The sequence below is a fragment of the Rhinolophus sinicus genome, linkage group LG11, assembly GCF_036562045.2.
Source record: "Rhinolophus sinicus isolate RSC01 linkage group LG11, ASM3656204v1, whole genome shotgun sequence".
In the NCBI taxonomy this organism is placed as follows: domain Eukaryota; kingdom Metazoa; phylum Chordata; class Mammalia; order Chiroptera; family Rhinolophidae; genus Rhinolophus; species Rhinolophus sinicus.
The window spans coordinates 47697367-47719347 of NC_133760.1; the positions used below are offsets into that span (position 1 = coordinate 47697367).

The window sequence follows — 21981 nt, forward strand, 5'->3', positions numbered from 1 at the left end:
TGCATTTCACTGGTCTGGACAGGCGAGGCCCTGGGCTTCCTTTCGGTGTTCCCTGCAGGGCCTGTCCTTTGGAGACGACCGGAAAGCGTGTCCATGTACTCTGGTTAGTTTCAGGTCCTGTAAGGTCGCAGGTGGGGGCCGTCGGAGGGAGACCACTCCCTTCAGGCTGACAATAGTCCCTTCAGGCTGAGCCCTGTGGCTCCCACCATCAGGCCCCCCCGCCCCCAGAGGGCCTCCATCCCAGCCTCAGCCCACAGCAGCCCCTCTCGTCCCTGGCCCCTCAAGTGGGGTCACGCTCTCCAGACTCCTAACCTGCTTTTCCTCCTGTTGCTTCGCTTCAGAAGGAGGGACTGTCTTGCCAGTTCCTAGGCCAGTGCCCAGTGAGCACACACCAAGTCAGATGGTGCCTGTGTGAGGCCAGGTGAGTGGTCCCGGTGAGCAAAGAGGCCTTGCCAGGACGTGTGGCATCCAGGAGGGGTGCTCCCGGCAGCAGGTGTCAGCTGCTGACCATTTGGACATAGAAACCCAGCGTTGTCAAAGCATCTGATTTTTCATGAAAAGCTGGAAATCTATACTATTACACGAACTCCTTTGGTTTGTAAATATTGATCATTAATTCGTATTTTAACACCGTGTGGGGCAAATATGTCTATTAGCCAAGTAATAAGAGTTGGACTCGGGAAGAAATGACGGAGCGCCAAGCATGCTTGCAAGCCCTTGCAGTGTATTAACTCACACAATCGTAACGGGCCACCGGCATCACTTTACTCCCGTTTTCCGGATGGGAAAACTGCAGTGCAGCTATTATGTAACGTGTCTAACGCCATCAGCAAGTCACTTAGATGCTGGCGTCGGAAACAAAGCTGTCTGCGGGTCAACAGCTAATGGATCCTGTCCGCCGGGAGGGCCCAAGCCCGTGGCCCCTGGAAGGAAGCACTGCTGCCTCCCATGTGCCTGTTTCTACCTGTCACCCTTCAGGGAAGGCTGCCTGAAGGCCACAGCAGGCTGACTGAGGCGGAGCCTGGAGGGTCTCGTGCCAGGAGAGCAGCTCCACTTCAGACCTGCAGGCCCCCCGGGTGAGGTGGGCAGCGCCCAGACACCCGACCTCCATGCCGGACAGCAGGGGCCCTGCAGGGGTCAGCAGCCCAACCCTGGGCTCTCTGGTGGTTGCATCACAGGACTGGGGGGTCCAACCCCAGGGTTTGCTTTCTTTATGCCCCTTGGGGATTGTAAGGCACCTCTCTGGAACTCACTTCCGCATCAAGAGATAATGAGCAAATATCTTCGCCTGCAGGATTGTTTTACATGGAAGGGAAGGCACTAAGGGGAGGAGACGAGGGGAATGCGTAGGATGGGAAACGGAAGGATCCTGAAAGTGAGCGCCTTCTTCAGCCGTGCGCCGAGTGGCCTCTGGCCTGACCCTTATGTGGCCCTAAACAGGGTGATGCAGGGCTGAGTGCCAGGCCCACCACGCTGGGCTCGTGGGAGACTTAATGATGGTTAGGTTGTTTCAGTTAGAAGAGCTGTGGGCTGTCCCCTCTGGAAACGAGAATGAGAGCATGTGACAAATCTCTGCCAGGCCTGCGAGAAGGGCCTGGGATACTTGCCAAGGGCCCCTGGAGCAGTGCCTGGCACACAGTAGGGACACACAAAGGGCTTTCCCAGGCCTTTGGGCAGCACAAGCGTATGGTATGGCCTCGGTCTGGCATGGTGAGGGCCCAGAAGCGCCGGCAGAGACGGCTGCTTTGACAGTGAGCTCTGCCAGCTCTGACGGTGAATGTTATTTGGATGTGGCCTTTAGTCTGAAAAACAGCTCTGAGTGATAAGCATTTCTGCCCAATTTCTTACGGCTGACACACACTGCTGACTTGAATGGAGCTGATTTTGAAAGGAGAGGATGATACAAGGGCATGCTTCCTCCTGTGAAGGATTCTGGGGCGGGCCATGACCCTGAGGCTTAGCTAACAGGTTGGGGCCCCGTGGAGTACAGAGGGCGGGGACAGGGAGTGTCTGGGGCCACCAAACCACAGCTGCTGGGCCGGCTGGACTGCCCCTGACCCAGCCCACCCCGTGTTCTCCCTGTCCATTCAGCCATTACGTCCGGGCGTGGGCTGTGTCTGGTCCTGGGCTAAAAACGGGGTGTAGGGACGAGACAGCACAACCCTTTTCTTTGTGTACTCACAGACGACGCAGCTGCTTAACAAGTCACGTCAAGGCAGGAGGAGGGAGACAGAGGCCAGGGACATCACATGGGCTTCCTGCCGATTATTACAACGTCCTCCTGTAAACACCTCCTGCAAACGTCTTCACACAAGTTACCAGAGCTGACGGCATAACAGATGCCCCGTAAAAACCTGTTGGTTAAAAACGCAAGAATACAACAATGCAAGGCGATGCCCACACACAAAACTACCAGGATAAGATACTTTACACAAGGAGGCATCACGTGTTCAGAACATTTGCCACTTGGTCCCAGTGAATCGCCGTCACTGTCACACAGCTTCCAGAGCCTGGACACTGGCTGCTGACGTCGCCCTGTACAAGCACGAGGCATCGAGCTGTGGTGGACTGAATAGAGTTTATACACGTTCTCTTGCTGGGAGACAAGGCACCAGCCCCTCTGGGGGGAGCCATGTCTCCTCAGGGGCTTTTTGTTCAGAGCGGCCAGAAAAGCAGTAACGGCCAAGTCAGTCTGGAGGTAGTTATGGCCCCAGGTGCAGGGCAGGGACGGCAGCTGGCGGGAGTGACCTTCTGGCGAGGCTGGTTCTCAGGCTCAGCACAGGTCATGCAAGCCACGAGCTTTGGGCAGATTTCCTACCTGAGGCCAGCTTGGGTGCGTGGGCAAGAGGCCATCTCCTACCAAGACAGGGTCGTAAAATGAGTCTGCTTGTTCCAAACTGGGATGCGAAAGGGGGGCGGAAATTTCAAAGAAAGTACAAGCACGGATGAACGCTGAGCAATGGGAGGACTCGGAGCACGTGAATGACTGCGTTACAAGTGACACTGAGCATTACTCCCAGGATTTACACACACAGATAACTTGCATTTCAGGTATATGATCTCATTAATCCTCCTTTTTAATCATGTGAAATTGAGCCGTGTGCATGAGTTTTCCAGGAAGCTGCATAACCACGCTGGGCTACGTTCCCAGGCCCGTGGAGGCCTTTGCAGAGATATTGTAAAGATTTACCTTCAATCATGTAGCAAAGAAATAACATCAAAGGGGAAAAAAGGAATCACAGTTCTCGGTACCCCTACCACATACCACCAGAAACCCATCGGGCCGTCTTTGGGCTCCCACGGGTGTGGCCTTTCCCCAAACCCTCTGACATTCACTTTGTGAGCATAATTCTCACATCCTCTGGGACCTGAGTGAGATCTGGGGTCTCGTGATTCATGTCTGAGCCTCTGGTGCCCAGTTCAATACCCAATAAATGCACAATGCAAGCTAATCAGTAAGGGACGTCAGTGGTGCCCTGTAACGTCTCCTCGTCTCCCCGTAGGCCCAGACTCCAGTTTTCCCGAGAGCGGCAACCACATCCCATTTTTGTCTTTTATGCCTCATTCTGCATTTGATAAAGTGACTGACAGATGCCAAATGCTCAATAAATGTCTGCTGGGCTGACTCACATTTTCCTTATGATTTGAATAGAAACCAGAGAACAGAAGGGACACACTTAGGGGCTGGTCTTGGCTTAGATTCTCCCCCCCCACACACACACACAAAGAGAACGTAAGACAAGGATTTGAGTGCAGGAGGTTTAGCTGGAGGTTTAGACAGGGCAGGGAAGGTGGTCGGCACAGGTGTGTTTTGGAGCAGGGTCCACAGCAGGCAGCGGGGATTGAATCCACTGGGAGAGGGGGAGGCTGTGGAGCACGTACTCGGAGTTCCCCCCCCCCGGGGGGGCAAGGGAGCTGAGGTTTCCATCCACCAACCGGGCAGTCATTTCTGGGCTGCTCCTAGCCACCCACCTCTCGCTTTGAACCTGATACGGTCCTGGCAGTGAGAGTAAGTCATCAGGAAAAGAGCAGATTCCGGCTGTTGGGAGTCAGACCAGAGAACACAGGCGGTGATCCCTGCGGAGAGCCTGTCTGCCATGGCTGCTGTTTCAGTGGGAAGTCAGTGACACCCGGGGCCCAGACCTGGCCTGTGAATCCAGGACTCCAGGTGTGGGTCAGAGCTCCCAGGCTTGTGCCTCTCTCTCTGTTGTCCTCAGACAGAGGACTCCCACCTTTCTTTGGATCCAGGGTTTAAGCCCGCCAGGGCTCCATGTGGAAGGGGCACAGCGGCTCTGGGTCCATGAGCCTGGCTGGCATCTCAGCTCTGCCTCTGATTAGCTGTGTGGTTGCGTGAATGGCTCCCTGTCTCCGGGTCTCTGCTGAGGACAGTCTGCCTGGATTCTAAGGACCCCTCCTTCTTGCTCAGTGCACTCAGTGCCCTGTGTGGTTCCCCTCTCTGAATGGCACTTTTTCTTCCAGTGGTGTTTTCTGAGTCCCTACATAAGTAATACCTAATACATGCTCATTGTTGTAGACCATCAGAGAATGTAGGTAAGTAAATCACCCATAGTCTTAGGGCACAGACAAGACTGTTGGTGCACAGCCTTCAGACACGCTCCCCCCGCCCCCCCACAACATAGTGAGTATACGACAGTGTTCCAGAACCTGCCTTATTCTCTGGAGACACCAAGGTAAACAAAGCATGCAGGTTTGCTGCCATTCCACTGGAGGCCACAGAGCATAAGCACAACATAAATGTGAATTTCAAATAATAATGGTGCAAAAAAATCAGGTGATATGAGAGAAATACCAATTCCAGTTAAGTAAGAGGGACTCTGGATCCCCCGAGGTCACCAGGAGCATGATTTGCTGGCTCTTCTGGCTCCTCCTGAGACTGATACAACGTGGGCGCCCTCAGAGACAGCTGGAGACCACTGTGTGCTTCAGAGGCTGGGAGACCCGGAATGAGGCACAGCTGGGGGCTTATTCCTAATACGGAACAGTTGGGAGCAGCGCAGTGCCTGCCTCGTGGACATGGCTTCAGCTCCCCGACCCACCTCCCGGCCTCCCCTCACCCCGTGACTCTCCTGCAAAGCCTGCAACCTACGCAGCAGGCACACCCTCTCAGGGGGCCTCCCTTAGGGTCTCAAAGGAACAGCAGGGGAGCCTGCAGGGCACACGCCACAGGGGCACCTGTTAAGGGCAGTCTGTGGCCGTGGTGCAGCCCAGCCCAGGTCAGGCCAGTGATGTGCTTACTGGTTGCCTGTCAAAGTCACACTGGTATAAAACAAATGACCTTGTGATTTTACACTAAGCAAGTTGGCCGCCGGCCCCCTTCGCATCCATGTCTGAGCACAGCGCATAGCATTTTGCAGGCTTAGGGGCCGGAAGTCTTCTCAGACATACGGCTTGTTCCCTGCGATTAGGGGCAGGGCACTGAGTTCCCACAGTGTGGCTGGGCCCAACAGTTATGTCACACTGCATTTACATTTGAGGTTGAGCCCCCAAATGACCCCCCCAAATACAAAGGCTGCACATTCAGCCCATCTGGCTCGCGGCTCACATGCCTTCCTAGGACTCAAAGCATCTGTTATGCCTCCTATCAGCCCCAGCAGGGAACGTGCCGGAAAGGCCCCTTCACAAGCCCTCCCAGGCCCACAAAATCAGAGCTTCCTCCTGGGGTTATTGCGATGCTTGAACTGAGACAAAATGCGTGACACCTCCAGCCAAGAACCTGCAGCCGCGTGGGTGGCGGCCACGCCCTGGGTTGGGGTGCTTGTCTGGGACTTTGTCCAGTGTCACCTGTATCCTCCCTCAATGCGCTGAATCTGTGCTCAACTCCCATTGTGACGCAAGCACCCCTGTGCCTTTTGGCCTCTGAACCCGTTTCCTACTCCCCACTCCCCCCCCCAGAGTAAGTCCTTCCCCATTTGCTGCCCCTTATCTGAGCAGGTGCAGCTCAGCCCTCCTGGTTTGCACGTTGAGAGTCCACTCACCCGCTGTTTGGGGCACGTTCACTGTATTTTGGGAAATCGGGAAATCTTGTCTCCTCCAGTCTCAGTCCCTGTAGTTTGGGTGGAAATGACCCCCCACTTCACCAAAACACATGTCACTCAGAGCTGGCCATTCTCAGTCCACTTGATGGCCACAGCGTTTCATTCCCAGGTGGGCATGTGACACAAATGGCCCAAAGAGGGTGGGTCTCCAGACTTCGGCGTATTTTAGGAACTGGAAGCTCGTTTTTGGCGGGAGATGTGGCTAAGCTGGTGTAATGGGAGAAAGCCTGCCGAACACAGAGCCAACTTCCAGGGACCAGAGTGGGGCAGTGAGGACAAATTCTTGGCACTTGGAACACCCAAGTCTGTGGGTGCTGCAATCAGACCCTGGGAGCTGGCAGCTCTGTGCAGGCTTGTTTTTGCTTTATTCCCCCCATCTCCCCACATCAGTGTGAACTTGGTTTTAACCACTTGCAAAAGAAAGAGTCCTTGGGTCTGTGACCCCATGGAGGCAGCTTGTTCACTCATCTCACCAGTGCCAGCTTCCTGCGAGGTGTTTGGTCTGCGGCAGCCCCAGAAGTGTGGAATGACCAGTGCCCGCAAAGAGCAAAGGGCTGGCAGCTTTCCGCAGGGCACCGTCCTCGAGCCTTCCTTCATCTCTTCCACGTGCACGTCCCGTGTGCCAAGCATTTCCCCTCTTCTCCCCTGACCACTCAGGCCTCACAGGACCTGTGAGAGCTCAGAGATGGGCTGATGTGTCTGCGCCCTGGGAGCCGGGCAGAGGCCCCTGCCTGACGTGGCAGAGGACAGCCTTCTAGCTCCGATGGCCGTGCCAAGCAGCTGTCTGCCCGCCATGCCCCACAGTAGGGAACAAACACTTTTGTCAAAATGTCCCTTTGAAACTGGCTCTGGGTATTCCCACCATGAGTTAATTCTGTTTTGTAAATGAGATTAAACAGCCTGTCATCCAAAGGACATTTGTCAGTCAGGTGGCCATGTGACTGGTGGCCAGCTTGCTAGGGGATGGGTGGAGGGGAAAACTCTCCAAAGTTCATAGTCTCTTCTCTCCATTAACTCCTTTCAAACTGGGGTTCTTCTTCTCCCCGGAACACTCTGGCTTAAGCTTTGCAGCAGCTGCAGGACGGCAGCTGGGAGCAGGAAATCCACTCTGGAATGGACTCTCGGTGGCTTCCTGGGGGGACAGCATAACTGAGGCTTCCAGACGGGATTCGGGCTCTTACTCCTGCCTCTCTCACAGGGGAGCTGGAGGCCTCCCCGGGGCCACCGACCTGCGGGTCCCACAGCAAGTCCTTGGCAAAGCCTGGAGCCAACGTCCAGGCCCTGGGCCCTGAGCAGGGCGCTCCCACGTCACTCATGTGGGGAGGAGCAGGATGAGGGGGAAGAGAAGGTGAGGCTGAACCGGGTGAGGGAAGGGGCCGAAGTCACAGGTTCTCCAGACCCTTCTGGAACCACAGGTTGAGCTGTTGAGCCCAAGGCCACACGTCTCTCCTCAGGCACAGACGGTGTCTGCAAACTCAGATTAGTGGTCCCTGTCCTCCACCCGCCATGGGCCGCAGCGTCATGGCAGGATCTGCGTCTGGAAACGCTTAGGCACCATTTCGGTTCGACCCTCTCCTTTCCCCTGGAAGGACCTTTGTCCCAGGGAGGGGGAGGGGATACGACAGCTGCTGAAAGAAACAGGCAAGAGCTGAACTGCAACTGAAACTGTCTGGACCTCGAGTCCAGGTCCTTTCAGCTACGACTAAGACTAGCAGTTGGCCGCCCTGGCTTGTCTGAAGGAGTTTGCACCCCCTGGCACCCGTCCATTGTAGGAATCCTGGACGCAAGGTTGCGGTGCTGAAACAATACATTGTCCTATAGCGTCACCTGGTGGACATGTGGACTCCATGCTCACTATACCTCCAGGAAGGACGGCAGTGGCTGGGGGCCACCTGCTGTGACAGAACCCCCCCACACACACACCCCGGTCCTCCAGGCCGTGAGGTGCAGGCTCCATCCACCCCTCTCTGTCTCACGTGTGGTCAGCACCCTTCCCTCTTCTTCAAACTCAACACGATTGTTCTCCCAACCTTAGTTTCCGTTCTCGAGCGCGGACCCAGAGAGCAGTGGGTGTGGGTGCAGCGAGTTTATGCCAGTGCCCTCCCACCCCCCCCCCAGGTGGGGACCCGCTGAGGAGAGGGAATGGGCTCTTTGTTGTTGTCATCTTGTCACTTCACACCCACACCTGGCACAGGGCCTGGAGTATCACAGCCACTCAACTGTGTCTTAAAGGTACGACCGGAAGGTCCTCAGACATCTGCCACAGGAAGCAAAGCCTGACTGAGGGCACGAACCACAGCTGGACAAGCGGGGCGCGCGGACACCCCCGCCGATTCCCACTTCTGATCTCCCCGCTGACTGTCCTTGCTGCCCCTGAGTCTACGCGAGCGGTTCCTTTGGGTATTGCTTTCAGTCACCTGATTTTGCTTCTTCATTAATATATCCACTCATTTAGAAACATTTACCCAGCGACTGCAGATGTCACACCTTTGGGTAGGCGATGTGGATACCAAGATAAACAAAACAGTCCCTGCACTCGGGGCTGCGGTGTCTGGGGAGAGGGCACAGGACGGGAGGCAGGGGGCCAGGTGACAAACACGTGCAGGCCACGAGGCCCAGGTGGGCTTCCACATCCGGCAGGTGGCAGCAGGGACCCTTGGGGCTGGGCATGAGCCGTATGACTGTCAGGCCAACCGGGGGTCCCACTGCCTCTGGGCATCTAGTGGCATTTTCTGGGTGTGTCCGTAGGCCGTGGGGCCCAGAGATGGGGTTCCCTGCTCATTGTTATGAAACCAGAGGGCCCCTGATGGTCATAGGGACAGTTCCTGAGAGTCCAGGAGAAATGACTTCCATCGGGACTCGAGCAGGACATTCTGACGACTGTCTGCCATTCCAAGGAAAGTTCCAGTGGGGGACAGCTGGGGGCAGGGCTCACGCTCTCTTGCCTTCTCAGCAAACCCATCACAGAGTGTTCTAACAGGGAAGGGAAAAGATAACTAATGACATTAAGTTCAGGGCAGAGGATGAGCTTGGCTAATGATCAATGTGCGACTTAATAGGTCGGCAGGACACGCCGGCTGGAGAAGGTGCCCAGAGGTTCCAGTCTGATGCCCACACAAAGGAAAGGCAGTGAAAGAATTTCTGCCCCCTACGCCCCCACCCCGCATGCCTGTGGGGAAACAGTTATTAATCGCTCTGCAATGTCACTTGCTTCGCTCCAAAGTAGCCTCATCCACAGTGACTTCCTGTCACTCCTCCCAAAATGACTTGCAATGTGACATCGGCTCTTTGGTGTGCAGTCAGATCTGGGGCTTGGCACCAGCTTCAGAACAAGCAGCCCAATTCGACACGGTGGGTGGAGACCCCGCTGCCCCCTGCGCCTGCCCCTGGTGCTTGCCCCGCGGACGGCACAGAAGGCAGGACGGGGAGGCAGGGTCAGCCAGAGGCAGCTGCAAGGGGGAGGGCGCACGAAGGTCTTTGCTGAGGCAGCTCCCGTGTCCTGGAGGGACGGGCCCTGGGCTCAGAGCGTTGGGTCGGAAGCTGCTGGGCTCCGCTGCCCTTTCTGTTCCAAGTGAGAATGGCAGGTAGGAAAAGCCTACTCCCCACGGGCTCCCCCTTTGGGATATGTGGCCTCCTTCCTTCCCCTACTCTTCCTTTGGGTTTCAAGGTGCCCGTGTGTGTGCCAGGCTCTGGGATGGAGAAGAAGAGGGGCAGCTGAGGACACCAGACCCAGCAGATCACAAAAGAGCCCTGTGGTGTCTGGGAAGGGGACAGCTGGGGATTAAATGCAAGGAGCCCTCCAAGCAGACAGGCACAGCGGCTCTGCGTGGGGGAGGGGCACCCGTGTGACAGCGAATAATTCCCCTACTTTAGACTGCTTGTGTTTAACTCTGCAGTCTTTAAAATAATGTAATCTCTAGAACTCTGCGGCTGCCCAAAATCCTATTGACCTGTGAGCCGGCTAAGAATTGATCTCATTTGTGTCTGAATGAATGAATGTTGTCTGTGCAAGCAGCAGATTTCAGGGCCAGGCTGCTTCCCCGCATAATAAAAGCGAAGCCTGCTTTGTGGTTACTGATGGGCCTCCCCCTAAGGGCTCTCGAAGGTCTGGGGGTGAGGGGAGCGCACGCCTGGGGGCCTCCCCACTGCTTGCTTGCCCAGTACCTCCCGACCTTGCCGGCAGTGTGTCCGATCCGCCATTTCCCCTGTGACTAAATATTTGGTCACAGCGGCAGAAGAGAATCCTATCAGTGGACAGCTCTATTTGTAAGGCTTGGGCTTTGTTTTCTCTTTCCCATGAGGCAGCCTCTCTGGCAAGCTGAGCGTGTCTCACTCAGACAGCCACCCTTGCTTCGTGGTAAGCAGGCGTCTGACATTGCTGGAAATGAGGGTGCAGTGGAAAAGGATGGGGTTCAGAGGCTGTATCCTCAGGGTGAAGGCAGCTTCTGCACGACTGGGATCTGGCTGCCACGCTAAGGTGATGTCTGCTTACCTGCTCTGTGTGTGTGCGAGCGTATAGTATAGGATGCTACTGGTCTCCTGCTAACGCCCAAGCACCCTCTAACTAGCTGGCTCAGACCCTCGCCCTGCCTGGTACCTTATTTCTGCTCCTGTCCCTTTGCCGAGGACATCCTGCCCGCTACTAGGCCTCCTCTCTGCTTCTCTTTATTTCTTCAAAACCTCCTGGATTAAATCCTTCTCGTAGCTCAACCCCAGCTCTCCTCCTGGTGCCGTGGTCTCTGTCCGAAGGCCACTTCATCAGCCGGGGCGGTTTCTTCACCCTCATCTGTGACGACGTGCGCCCCTCGCAGGGCTGTGGGACGCTGTGTGGAGGTCAGATGCACTCGTTCCACTGGCCAGCGTGAGGCGTCACGGATCCTCTGTGACACATGCCATTTGTGACGGGAGGCCTGGCATCGTGTAGGCAGCGCCTGGCCTTGGGATGGAGGACACTTAAGAAATCTGGCCCATTTGGAGCCCCCCCCACCCCCGCAGTTCTTGCTCTTCTGGGATGGGGCGGGGGCACAGCTGGATGTCGGCCAGGTGGACGGACACTAATTCATCATCTGAACCCCTCCTGGAAGACGCTGCCTCCAGCTGTGTGCCTCGGGGGACCCCACCGCTAGGGTCACAGCCCAGATGGGGCGGTCTCACCAGCCTTGGGATCCTGGGTGCTCCACAGATGAGCACTGAGCCAGGGGGCCAACCAGAGAACTCGCCTGGGGTATTGTGGATGGAGCTGATGGCAGGGGACCTGGTCCTGGCACTGACGCATCCCTGCTCAGGCAGGGGCCAGGCTGCGAGAAGAGAGCTGTCCTACAGAAAACAAACGGCTGTGCTCCTGGTCATGCCTGGGTCCCCAGCCCTTCTCCACTGCCCTTTGCTTGTGTGGACCTATCCACACCCCGTCTGGACGAGGACCAGGGACAGGCAGGGCACAGACTCCGAGGGAAGCGTCGGGTAGGGCAGAGCTGGAGAAAAACCTACGAGATTTGGTCCCCAGGGAAGGTGAATATAACAAACAGAGAAAAGAACGTGGTGTTGGCCGCTGCTCTTGCAGCAGTGAGAGCAGGACAGCGAGGCTGGCGAGAGGCCCCCGCCCGTGGGCAGACCTTGGGGGTGGTCAGGGCTTTGGCCCAGACCCATCCCTGCTGTTTGTGTGTCCCCTGGGGCTCCAGGGTCAGCCAGAGAAGAAAATGACAAAGCCAATTCATGTCACAAAGTCAAAAGACCAAATGGGCGAGAACCAGGCTCACCTCCAAGGAGAACATTTTAACCCAGATTTCCGTGGGTCTCACCAAGCCCCTCTGCGCAGACTTCTGCAAGAACCAAACCTCTGACGCTCTTTGATTCTGGGTTCCAGAATTCTTCCTGACACCTGGGCAGAGGGCACGGCTGGATGTTTTCTCTACCTCCTCAGACTTCCTGGTCCTTTGAGGGCCCCATAACAAAAGCAGAAACAAACCGGAAGGGTAAGCAAAGCACAGGCCATGGCAGAGGTCCCTACATTCCCTGTGTAGGTGCCATCACAACGACAGGCCCCCCTTGCTAAATCCAGTCTCTAGTGTTAAAAAAAAAAAAAAATGAATGTCTGGGCCGGGGCCTCCAATTCTACCCACACCCCACTGCTCCCCATTTTACTAGCCTGATGGCTACACTATTTACATTTCCTTTTGGCTCCTGCAGATATTTGAACACAAAGATGTTAAATTCTGGGCCACTGAAAGGAACAAAAATATCCACATGTAAGTGTCAGTCTTCAATTCAGCGCTTACATAAATAATGCAGAAACACGTAAATAAATACCTAACTACCTGGGCAGGATGAGGGTGGGGGAGAAGTCTACTGTATCCCTCTTTGCCTTCAGAGTTCTCTCAGTTGAATTTAAACAGTAGTCTCTATAATGCTAATTCACGGGAGCAACCCCCATTTCACAGGCAGGGAAACTGAGGCCACGAGGCTGGAAAGAGTCATGGATGGGGCTTTAGTGTTCTGCCATTTGACGCAGGGCTGCTGGAAGATTGCTTCCAAGGGACTGTGAGACCCATTTGCACACATTGCCCTAAACAAAGGGTCACTAGAGTACAATGTAAACTCCAGGGAATTAAAAACAATTGATTTGGCAGCCTCCACGTGCAGAGGTGAGGAAGCAGCAAACTGCTGACTGTATTTGGAACAGAATTTATATAACTTCTGAAAGTAAGTTGTGTAGCGCTGCTGGTTTAGCTGTGACGCGACCTGGCCCGAGTCTCCCTTGGGCCGGCCGTGAGCTTCAGCCTGCTAGGTCCAACGTCTCAGCACACACGGGACCCCCACGCCTCCCTCAGGCCTGCTGCGTGGTGACTTACTGGGTAGTTTGGATCCATGAGCTGGACCGGGTAAGAGCTGCGATGAGAAGCGGGGGAGTTTGGGCTGGAAGACAGTGGGGATATCACGTGGTTTGCTGCAGGGGGTGGTACAGACAGGCATCCACTGCTGGGTTTGCAAACCACCCTCACCTTGACAACAGCACCCAATGTCCCTCTGAAGCTCCCCACACAGGGCTCTAATTGGTGCCAGATTCTTTCGGGAATCAGAACAGGAGTTATAGGCTGGGGGGAAGGGGTGCTCGGGAAGGTCAGAGACAAATGTGGCTGATTCCTAGTTTGAGTTAGACTCAGCTCTGGGGCCAGAAGTGCTCGGGAAAGGCAGAGGGGTGGCAGCTGCTCACCAGCTGTGAACACCTCCAGGGGCGATCTGCCAGGAGAGAGGAAGGAAGGAGCACCTGAGTGCCAGCCGGCTGCAGGACAACGTGGCCGCCAAAACGAGCCCCTCTCTCGGGGCCGGCCATGACTTTCTCAGCAGCTCTGCTGAGTGTCTGGGTCCACGGCCACAGGAGCCAGGCTACCCAAGGGGTCTGGAGGGCACACCTCCGCCCCGGGGATGGGCAGGTGTCCCTGAGCCCCTGGGGATGTGACTCAAATCCAGGCCCTGATTCTGTCAGGAGCCGCTGGACAGCGTAGCTGGCTTCCCGAAGCACTGCTGTGCTTACAGTAAGGCCTCTCTTTCCTGGTACCGACTCGGGGACTCAAGTGTGTGGCAGGTACGCACCCCGTCTGCCTTGCCTCCCAGGGGGCTACAGGAGCCAGAATTAGGCTAGTGGCAGCAGCCTGGTCACTGCTGTCAGGACCTCAGAGGACTCACTCCAGTCACCACATGGCAAGCGCTGGGCTCTCAAATCAATGCTCCAACTGAGCCTTTCCAGCCTCATTCCATGGATACTTCATTCACACAATACATCTCATCACTGTTTTCTAAGACAAAGTCGGGTCGGCAGGGCTGGGTGAGCTCCTGCGTGGCTGGCATCGGGCTGGGCTTTCGGGCAGTATGCACCTTCTGTGTCTGCTGGCAGGGCCCAACGTGGCTCCTGATGGAATGTTCTAGAACAAAGAGAAGGGCAGCCACAAAGGGCAAGATCCAGAAGGTAAGTTCTGCACAGGCCGGAGGAGTGAGGACGGGAGCTGGGAGCACAGGGGAGCCCATCTAAGGCCGTACAGCACCGCTCCCAGGGCCTTGCAGACTTCCAGGCAGACGCTCAGGCTACTGAGACACACCCGTCTTTGTGGGGTGCTGGGATCTGGCAGCGTGGACAGGCAGTAGGGTGATTACGTCCGAGTCTACAAACAACGAGACAAAGTAGCCATCTGGGCTGAGGTTTGGCAGAGAAGAAATGGAAGGGATTTGAGTGAATACATTTTAAACCATGAGTTTTCAAAGCCTGTTCCAGGCTGCCTGGGTGGATGCCTCTCTTGGGATGAAGACAGCTACTCCCACATTTCAGGAGCCAGGCTGCAACTCCATGCACATCAACGGCAAATGTCCAAGCGTGTGTGGAGGTGCCTTGGGGACTGGAGCCTTCGGACTTGCCCTCCAGGAGGTGATGGCACTGGGAAGGTCTGCTGTGCCGGCCAAGCTTCCGTAAGCACGGTGGCCCCAGAGCCCGTACACGGTGCCGCGTCTACATCAGCACTCAGAGTTCATCCCGGTGGCTGGTGCTGTTCGCCTCCACCCCGGGAGCTCAGGGCAGAACTACGGGCTGCCTGTCAGCACCCACGGCCCCAGAACAAGCCATCGGGCCAAATCGAGAGAGTGCAGCCAAACCCGCACAGCCCATTTGTAAGCAAACATGTATGTGGCAGGTATTAAAGGGTGGCTGTTTGAGGAAACGATAATAAATATCTTTGGCAGCGTAAGGCTGCTTGGTGACTGTTTGAGTCTTAATGGCTGAGCCTGTCAGCCTTTCCATTATGCAACTAATTTTTCAGGGTTTAGAACTTGGGCATAAGAGCATGTCCAGGCAGCAGGCTGGCACAGGAGGGCTCTGTCCAGAGAGGGACTTGAGCAGATTTGTTCAGATCGATCTGGGAGTTGTAAAGAGAAACTGTTCTGTGTGTGCCCATGGCTCTGGCGCTCGGACAAATTGCCCAATTTTGATGGCAAGAAAGCTAGCACTGGGGGAAAGGTCAGGGGACTCTGACCAGAAAGCTCCTGCCTGACGCTGTTTATCTGCCGGGCTGATGGGGGAGTGGGATCCTGAGGGCAAAGCGTATGTGCCCAGTGGCCTTTGGAGAGAAAGGCATAGTCTGGCTTCCCCACTAGAGGAGCTGAACTGCGATCTGAGCCTGGAGCCATGCCCAGCTCCCTGAGTAGAGGGGACCCATCAAGCCCGGTGTTAAAGGCTGCTCAGGGCTGTGCCGTCCTTCAGACATTATGAAGCAGATTCGTGCAGGCCCCGGAGGGTCACTTAGCATGAGAAATGGGCACCAAGTGGGAGCCCTGGTTTCACGTCATCAGGCGTCTGCACTCTATTTCCAAAGACCTTATTATAATAAGGTTATAACTAGAGTCCTACCCAAATGCAACTCTCAAGGTCTAGGGAATCATCAAACGAAACGAAACCCCATCATTAGTGAGACTGTGAGGGTCACTAACAGGCCAGCGGTGTCTCTGATGGAAGCACTGGCCCAACCGCGGACATGGGTACCGCTCTCATCGACTGTCTATGACTGGAGGATGGACGGACGGGTGGCAGTGGGCGGAGGCAGCGTCACGGCTCTCAGGGAACTCGGTCCCGTGGGACGTGGTCCAAACTCTGAGCAGCGTTTAGCTGGGAACCTCACAGCTGGAGCAAACCAGGGGTCAGCTTAGCAGCTTAAAAACGTTTTGCCCACTTTTTTTCCTGTCAGGAACTTGCAAAATATAGACGGAAAAGGATGAGAGAACTAAAAGGACGCCCAGCCCATCATCTCTGTCGAGCCGGCATTAGCACTCTTTAAACTTTCATCCAATCATTTCTCCATGATACAAATTGAAGTGTTCCACATAACTGGGACCATATTGTATATCTATATTCTGCTTTATTTATTTAGCATTATGTTAGGTACATTTTCCTGTCTCTCTAGACATCTTGAGGGGAAACAAACATTCAAAAATTAACTCTACAACTCCCTTGAATGAATTTAAATATTCTACTTGTGGACATATTGTTGTCTGAACTTTTTGCTATTATAGAAGATGCGTTATAATACTCTCAAGATCCATCCATGTTGTTGCAAATGGCAGTATTTCATCCTTTCATATGGCCGAGTAATACTCCACTGTGTATATATATGTACCACATCTTCTTTATCCAATCATCTATTGAAGGGCACTTTGGTTGTTTCTATGTCTTGGCCACCATGAATAATGCTGCAATGAACACAGGGGTACATATATCTTTACAAATAAGTACTTTCAAATAAATCAGATGGAACAGGACAAGAACCATGTGCTTTCACTCCTATATGGGCTATAAAACAAAAAGCAACAAACAAATGAAACAAACTAACAAACACCTAGACAGCAACAATAGAAAGTTACCAGAGGGGAAGAGGGTTAGACACCAGGTGAGGGGATTCCGAGCAGGGCCTGGGCAAAGTCACACCAAACCAGCATGCTCAAAGCGACAGGCTCATTCGAAGCATCTATTACACGATCCATTCATTTAGGATTTGTGAAAAGTAACACGAAGTCTGACACTTCACACACACACACATTTCATATTTCTGAGTATGAGCTTGGTTCTGAATTCCAGCTCTGTCAGCAGCTTTCTGACTTTAGGGAATTTGTAGGCCGTCCTTCTGCCTCAGGTCCTTCATCTGTAAAATGGGATAACAAGAACTTTTCTCAGGCAAGTGAAATGAAGATCAGTCATGAAATAATGTGTGTAAATGCTCTGAAGCCTGCCTGTCATCCAATGAGCGCTCAGTAATTATTAACAATGACTAATCTTACAATGCCCCCCCCCCCCCCCCCATCGTCTAGGGACCTAATGTGAAGCAGGTCGTCTTGGCTTCTGTTTTCTCCTACTTGGGCCAATCAACAGTTCTGTGGTCACAGTTAGAGCGTTTTCGGACATAAGAAGCCATGTTTCTTCGAAGTTGCCTTCTTTTGGGGATTAGTCAAGTTTGACGTAAATACTGGTAATTGGTACAGCTGGGGACCTCGTCCAGAAGCAAGACGTTTAAAATCCTGTTTTGATCCCATCTTCATGGCTGCCTCTGTCAGACCGCTCTGATTATAACACTGTGCACACTAGGGTTTCCGTCTGCCCCTTTCTTCTTAGACCCCACCCATGAAAACATCCCGAGTGGGAAGATAGCCCATTCCCATATCTTGCAAAATTTTTACATTACAAGTGCCAGGGCCTTAAAAATAAGGGCACGAAGGAATGAACAAGAGAGGAAGAAACGCGTGTGGGCCTGGAGATTAGAGTTGATGTGGATTCACAGCTGTGACCACGCTGCCAGGGTCACCTGGGACTCAACACGGTTGTCAGCAGGAGGCTAGTTCCGGGAATCTGGGGTCCAGCAAAGGCCAGCAGGGGTCAGAGCTGGGGACACTGGCTAGCTCTGCTGATTGGGTCAGGTGCGCGGCCCCACTGTGGGTCAGGTCCTGAGTTATTCTGAGCAGGTGATGCCACTTCCTGCTAACTTGAGCGTGGCCTCTGTGCCCCTTCCTCCTTGCTCCATTCACTGCTGGGCCCTGAGACCCAGGCACGGGGCCCTCCTTGAACCAGACCTGGCTGTGTTCCTGGTGACACACGAAATAAGAGCAGTGGATGGGGCTGCAGAAGGTGAGGGCCTAGACGTCAAGACGCGGGGGAGGGGTGTGTGGGGGGGCTGCCCACTCGCTGTGTCAGGAAGACGAGATAGTCTCCCAGTGGAGAGCCGTCCTCTGGAAGCCTGACTGTGGTTGGCACCTCTGCAGCGACTCCCCCACCACGCTCACCACCGTGCTCACCATACAACAGGTCCGCAGCCATGTTTGTCTTTTCCCAAGAAAGACTGTTGTGTGGCATCGGAGCTGCTTAGAAAGAATCAAGAATCTCTGAGTAGAAAGAGACCTCAGATGGTGGCTATCGCATGTCCCGCATGTATTTCACCAGCCTGGTTTGCATGCTCCTTGTCAGAGAGCTCACTATACGCTGGTGCAAGTGAGTCCCCGATGGACAGCTCTGCACGTTTAAGAGTTCTTTATTACACTGAGTGGAAATCTGCCCACTTTTAAGCAAACTGAAGGGAAGACAAGGTCCTAGGCTCTGTAGAAATGTCCTTTACACAGTCCCCCGTTCATTCTCAGTACAGATGAGTCCTTGGCACAATAGAACAGACCGAGGTGGGACGTGGGGTTAACGAGATGCTGCTTCCAGCCTTGTTAGTAGGAAGAACTTTGGTCTCCAATTATTTCGCCTTAAGGGCAAGGGTATTTCAAAGTCAAGAGTAGTCATAAAAATGACCCAATGTAATAACGTCACCAAATGCAAAGTTTGGGATAAATAGCTCAGATCCACCCATTACAAATCATTTGTTGTGATGACCCTCTCAGTGGCCACAGAACAAGATGATGAGCTGTTCTCAGTGAAGTATTTCACATAAACATCTTCCCATTTATCCTCGTGTTGGCTGCTCTGTGAACTGAATGGCCAATGAGGGAATAACGTGCAAACCTGGAAGGTACCGTGTCCCTGCGTCTGAGGGCGGAGCAGAGTCACCGGTTGGTTTTAAAGGCCTCAGCCCTGAGCTCTGCCCCCACTTTGACCTTGGACCATGGTATTCAGGTGGCATCTGACTTTGGTTGTGCCAGATCCCCAGAGCCCCTTATGCAAGGAATTTGGTGGGACCTACAGGAGCATTAACTGGTGAGATGAACAGTGAGGATCTTTAACTGTCAGGCTTGTGAGTTGATCTATAACGATTTCAAGAAAAGGTGATGGGCCGAGACAGGTGCTCAGATGACATAAAGACATTTTGGAGACAGGAGGTATGTCGCAAGGCGGGGGAGGCTCAAGGGTCCCCTCCCCACACTTTTAATCATCTGACATGTTAAGTCTTCGAAATTGAATCACCAGATTCACGACAGCTCTATATGAAATGTGCATCTCAGGTCAGGCTGATCTAATTTAAATATCTTAGTGTTTGGCATTCTCCACTTGACATTGTGAAGACAAATGTAATGGAACCAAGATTAAAATACAACAATGACAGGGACTGACTGTGCCGTGAATATATTAAAAGTCACATGTGTTCTGGAGTTACACGTTTCATTTGAAACATCTGTAATCCCTGTTCATAACATCTCTACTGTATTTATATGAAATTAATCAGTTTAAATGAGTCAAGTGCTCCTTTCCTATCATGGAATCTCAGTGTTCTTTTTCTTCTTTAAGATCCTACCCTCACCGAAAAGGGAATTCATGCAGGATGTGAGGAAACTTCTCAACTAATTCCGAGCGTCACAGAAGCTGGCAGCACCACGTTCCATCAGACCCCAACCCTGCAGAGAACGGAGGACCAGGAAGGTCTGTGCTGGATCCGGGGCTCCAGGAGGCAGAGCAGAGGCTGACCTTTCCCCTGTTCCCTGCACCTTTCATGAAGGCACCCACGGGGCCCTGTGACGTGCACTGGGGCTGCTGTCCACCTTCTCTTCACCGGGATGGGACCAACCATTGTTTCCCAGCTGGGGGCACCTGCAGACCAGGGATGGCCAGGAAGTCGCCCACCGCTAGCTGAACACTCATCCAGGAGCTGGAGAGTAACCTTGCCCGTCCCAGCAGCCCCTGGGTTGCAACAGCAAAGCAGACGCGGAAGCCTGCGCCAGACACTGGCTTCCTCGCTTGCCTCCTCCCGTTTGGTCCCTGTAGCCCGTCTCCCTCAGCCATTACTCGGCTCAGGCAGCTCCTCTGCCTTGGACCCAGCAGAGGCTCCCGGTGGAGGCTCCTCGTGGCACCTGCAGTGAGCGGCTGCGTCCCCGCTAGGGCCTGCCCTCATCTCAGCCTGCGTGCCACACTCCCCGTGCGCGGTGCTCCCGGTGGCCTCGGCCTCGGCGCCCACACGCCCACAGGCATCCTTCTCTCAGTCTTGGACCTCCTCCCTCACCTCTGCGGGTTCCAGCTCGCCGTTCAGGCTCTGCTTATGTGAGCTCTGGCGCCCGCGGATGCTTCTGCAGGGCTCTCGTGCCAGGCTCCTGTCAGCATCCACCAGGATCACCATGAATGGCCCTACCAAGCGGGAGATAGGAACTATTATTACCACAGCCCCCATTTCACATGTCAAAAAAGAAAAATAATCACAAATGGAGCCACTTTAAAATGGAGCTGGAGCTGCCATGCCCGACGACCCGCCTTCCACGTCTTATGCCTCCAAGTTTCGGCTGTTGAAACAGGACTGAATAACTTCGGGCTGGGCCTAGAGAACTCTGCAGAGGTAACAAGATTGCAGTTGTTAGGACTAGGGGACTGAAAATTCTTGTAAAAACCTTTAGAATTAGCACCACTGCGCTGTTACCTGCACTACACAAGTGCCTTCCTTCTCACAAAGACCCTTTGCCTTTGTCTCCTCATCGGAACACTATTTGGGCTTCTGCCAAAGAGCTATTCTTTTTTTTATCTCAAATAAATGCTTGTTGCCTCTCGTTTTGAAAGGTCTTCTATTTTTAGGTTAACGTATGATCAGGGGAATTGCCCAGGATCATGCAGAGAGCGAGCAGCCAGCAGCCTCTGAGCCCAGGCCGTCTCTGCCTGTCCTGCCTTCTTCACGGACATGTCCTCTGATGACCTTCACAGCCCTCCTGCCCTCTGGGCAGGGCGCCCACGGTGCCCTCCCATGGACCCTGCTCCTTTTCCTTCCTAATGATCACCGTTTGTGATTTCATGGTCACCACTGAGACGACGATTCTCAGTGCGTCTCTCCTACTAAGTGCTCGGGTCGCTGTGGCAGAGCCTTGTCTGCTTCACTCCCCACCACGTGTGTCACCACTGCCCGGCTGAGTCTCTGGGCTGTAGTTAGTCACCGGCTGGGCATTTGTCCCTCCGCTGGGTGAGCACGTCAGCTGTCCTGTCCTGCTAGATGGCGGCAGGGAGAGGCAGCACCACTTCTACACATCTTGTCCACATGTTTGAATGGCTGCCTTGCCAGGGTTCTGTGCACCAAGGCCCACCTGAGCCGAGCCAGGAGCCGGGGGAGGCAGAGCACACCGGACTCCTGGCCCTGGGGGACGTTCAGGGTGCTCATGGTCTGCACAGGGAGGCCCGCTAACCCAGCACAGGAGGTGTCAGTGACTGCAGCTGTGACTGCAGCTGCTGCCTGCTTGGGGGCCCCCGTTTGCACACCGAACTGCTGGGTCATGCTTTGAGAAAAGAGAAATTAGTGGAGCAATGGGGAGATCCAGAGAAAGAGGCGGCAGTGGGTTCTTTCCAAAATTCTTTACTGCTGTCCTGTTTGTTTTTAAAAGCAATCCCTGATGGCGCTCTCCTGGCCCACAATGGACAGCGAGGCTATTTCCTACCATATGGGCCATCAGGGGACAAATAAGCCATTTCTGCTTGCTGACACTATGAGAAACCTTCCTGCAAAGGATGTGCTAATGCCAGTACACAACTGCCTGGGGTATAAACGCAGCTGTGAGCGACAGCAGCTTAGCGGAGGGCACGCTGGCTAAGCTAAGGCCCCCGGGGCCGGCAGCCAACTCCCCGTGTAGACGTCTCAGGGCAGCTCTCCAGAGACGCCCTGGACTCAATCCCAGCTCTGCCACTGACTTGCTCAGTGGGCGTGGGGCTGCCTTTTGGTCTTGATCTTCACAAACACATTGTGGGGAACATGTTGTGGGACACAGACTGGGGGAAATTTCCTCCCAGAAATGGTAGGCGGGTTAAAGGGCCAGAACTTGGGGAGCCATTGAACACACAGTTCACGCTTCTCTCCCCGTGTCAACAGCTGAGCACGCTCCAAGTGCCTGGCAGGTACCAGGCAAATCTTACTTTACAGGGGACGGGCCCGGAGGCAGCTTCCTCTTTCCACCTGCACACGCTCCTCTGGGCCAGCACGTGAGCTGACGTTGCTGGGTCCCA

The 21981-nt window shown here is 54.3% G+C and overlaps 2 long non-coding RNA genes across 4 annotated transcripts in view; one reads left to right on the top strand and one right to left on the bottom strand.

The window, feature by feature from the left end:
* Positions 1-2305, top strand: part of LOC141567529 (uncharacterized) — a 277594-nt gene extending 275289 nt beyond the window's left edge. Inside the window, exon 8 of the long non-coding RNA XR_012490227.1 lies at positions 2185-2305. This is a non-coding gene — a long non-coding RNA (uncharacterized LOC141567529). The remainder of the gene's footprint in view (positions 1-2184) is intronic.
* The window catches only part of LOC141567531 (uncharacterized), a 55754-nt gene that overhangs the window by 15151 nt on the left and 18622 nt on the right, over positions 1-21981 (bottom strand). For all 3 annotated transcript variants that reach the window (XR_012490232.1, XR_012490233.1, XR_012490231.1), the window contains exon 3: positions 2183-2354. This is a non-coding gene — a long non-coding RNA (uncharacterized LOC141567531). The remainder of the gene's footprint in view (positions 1-2182; positions 2355-21981) is intronic.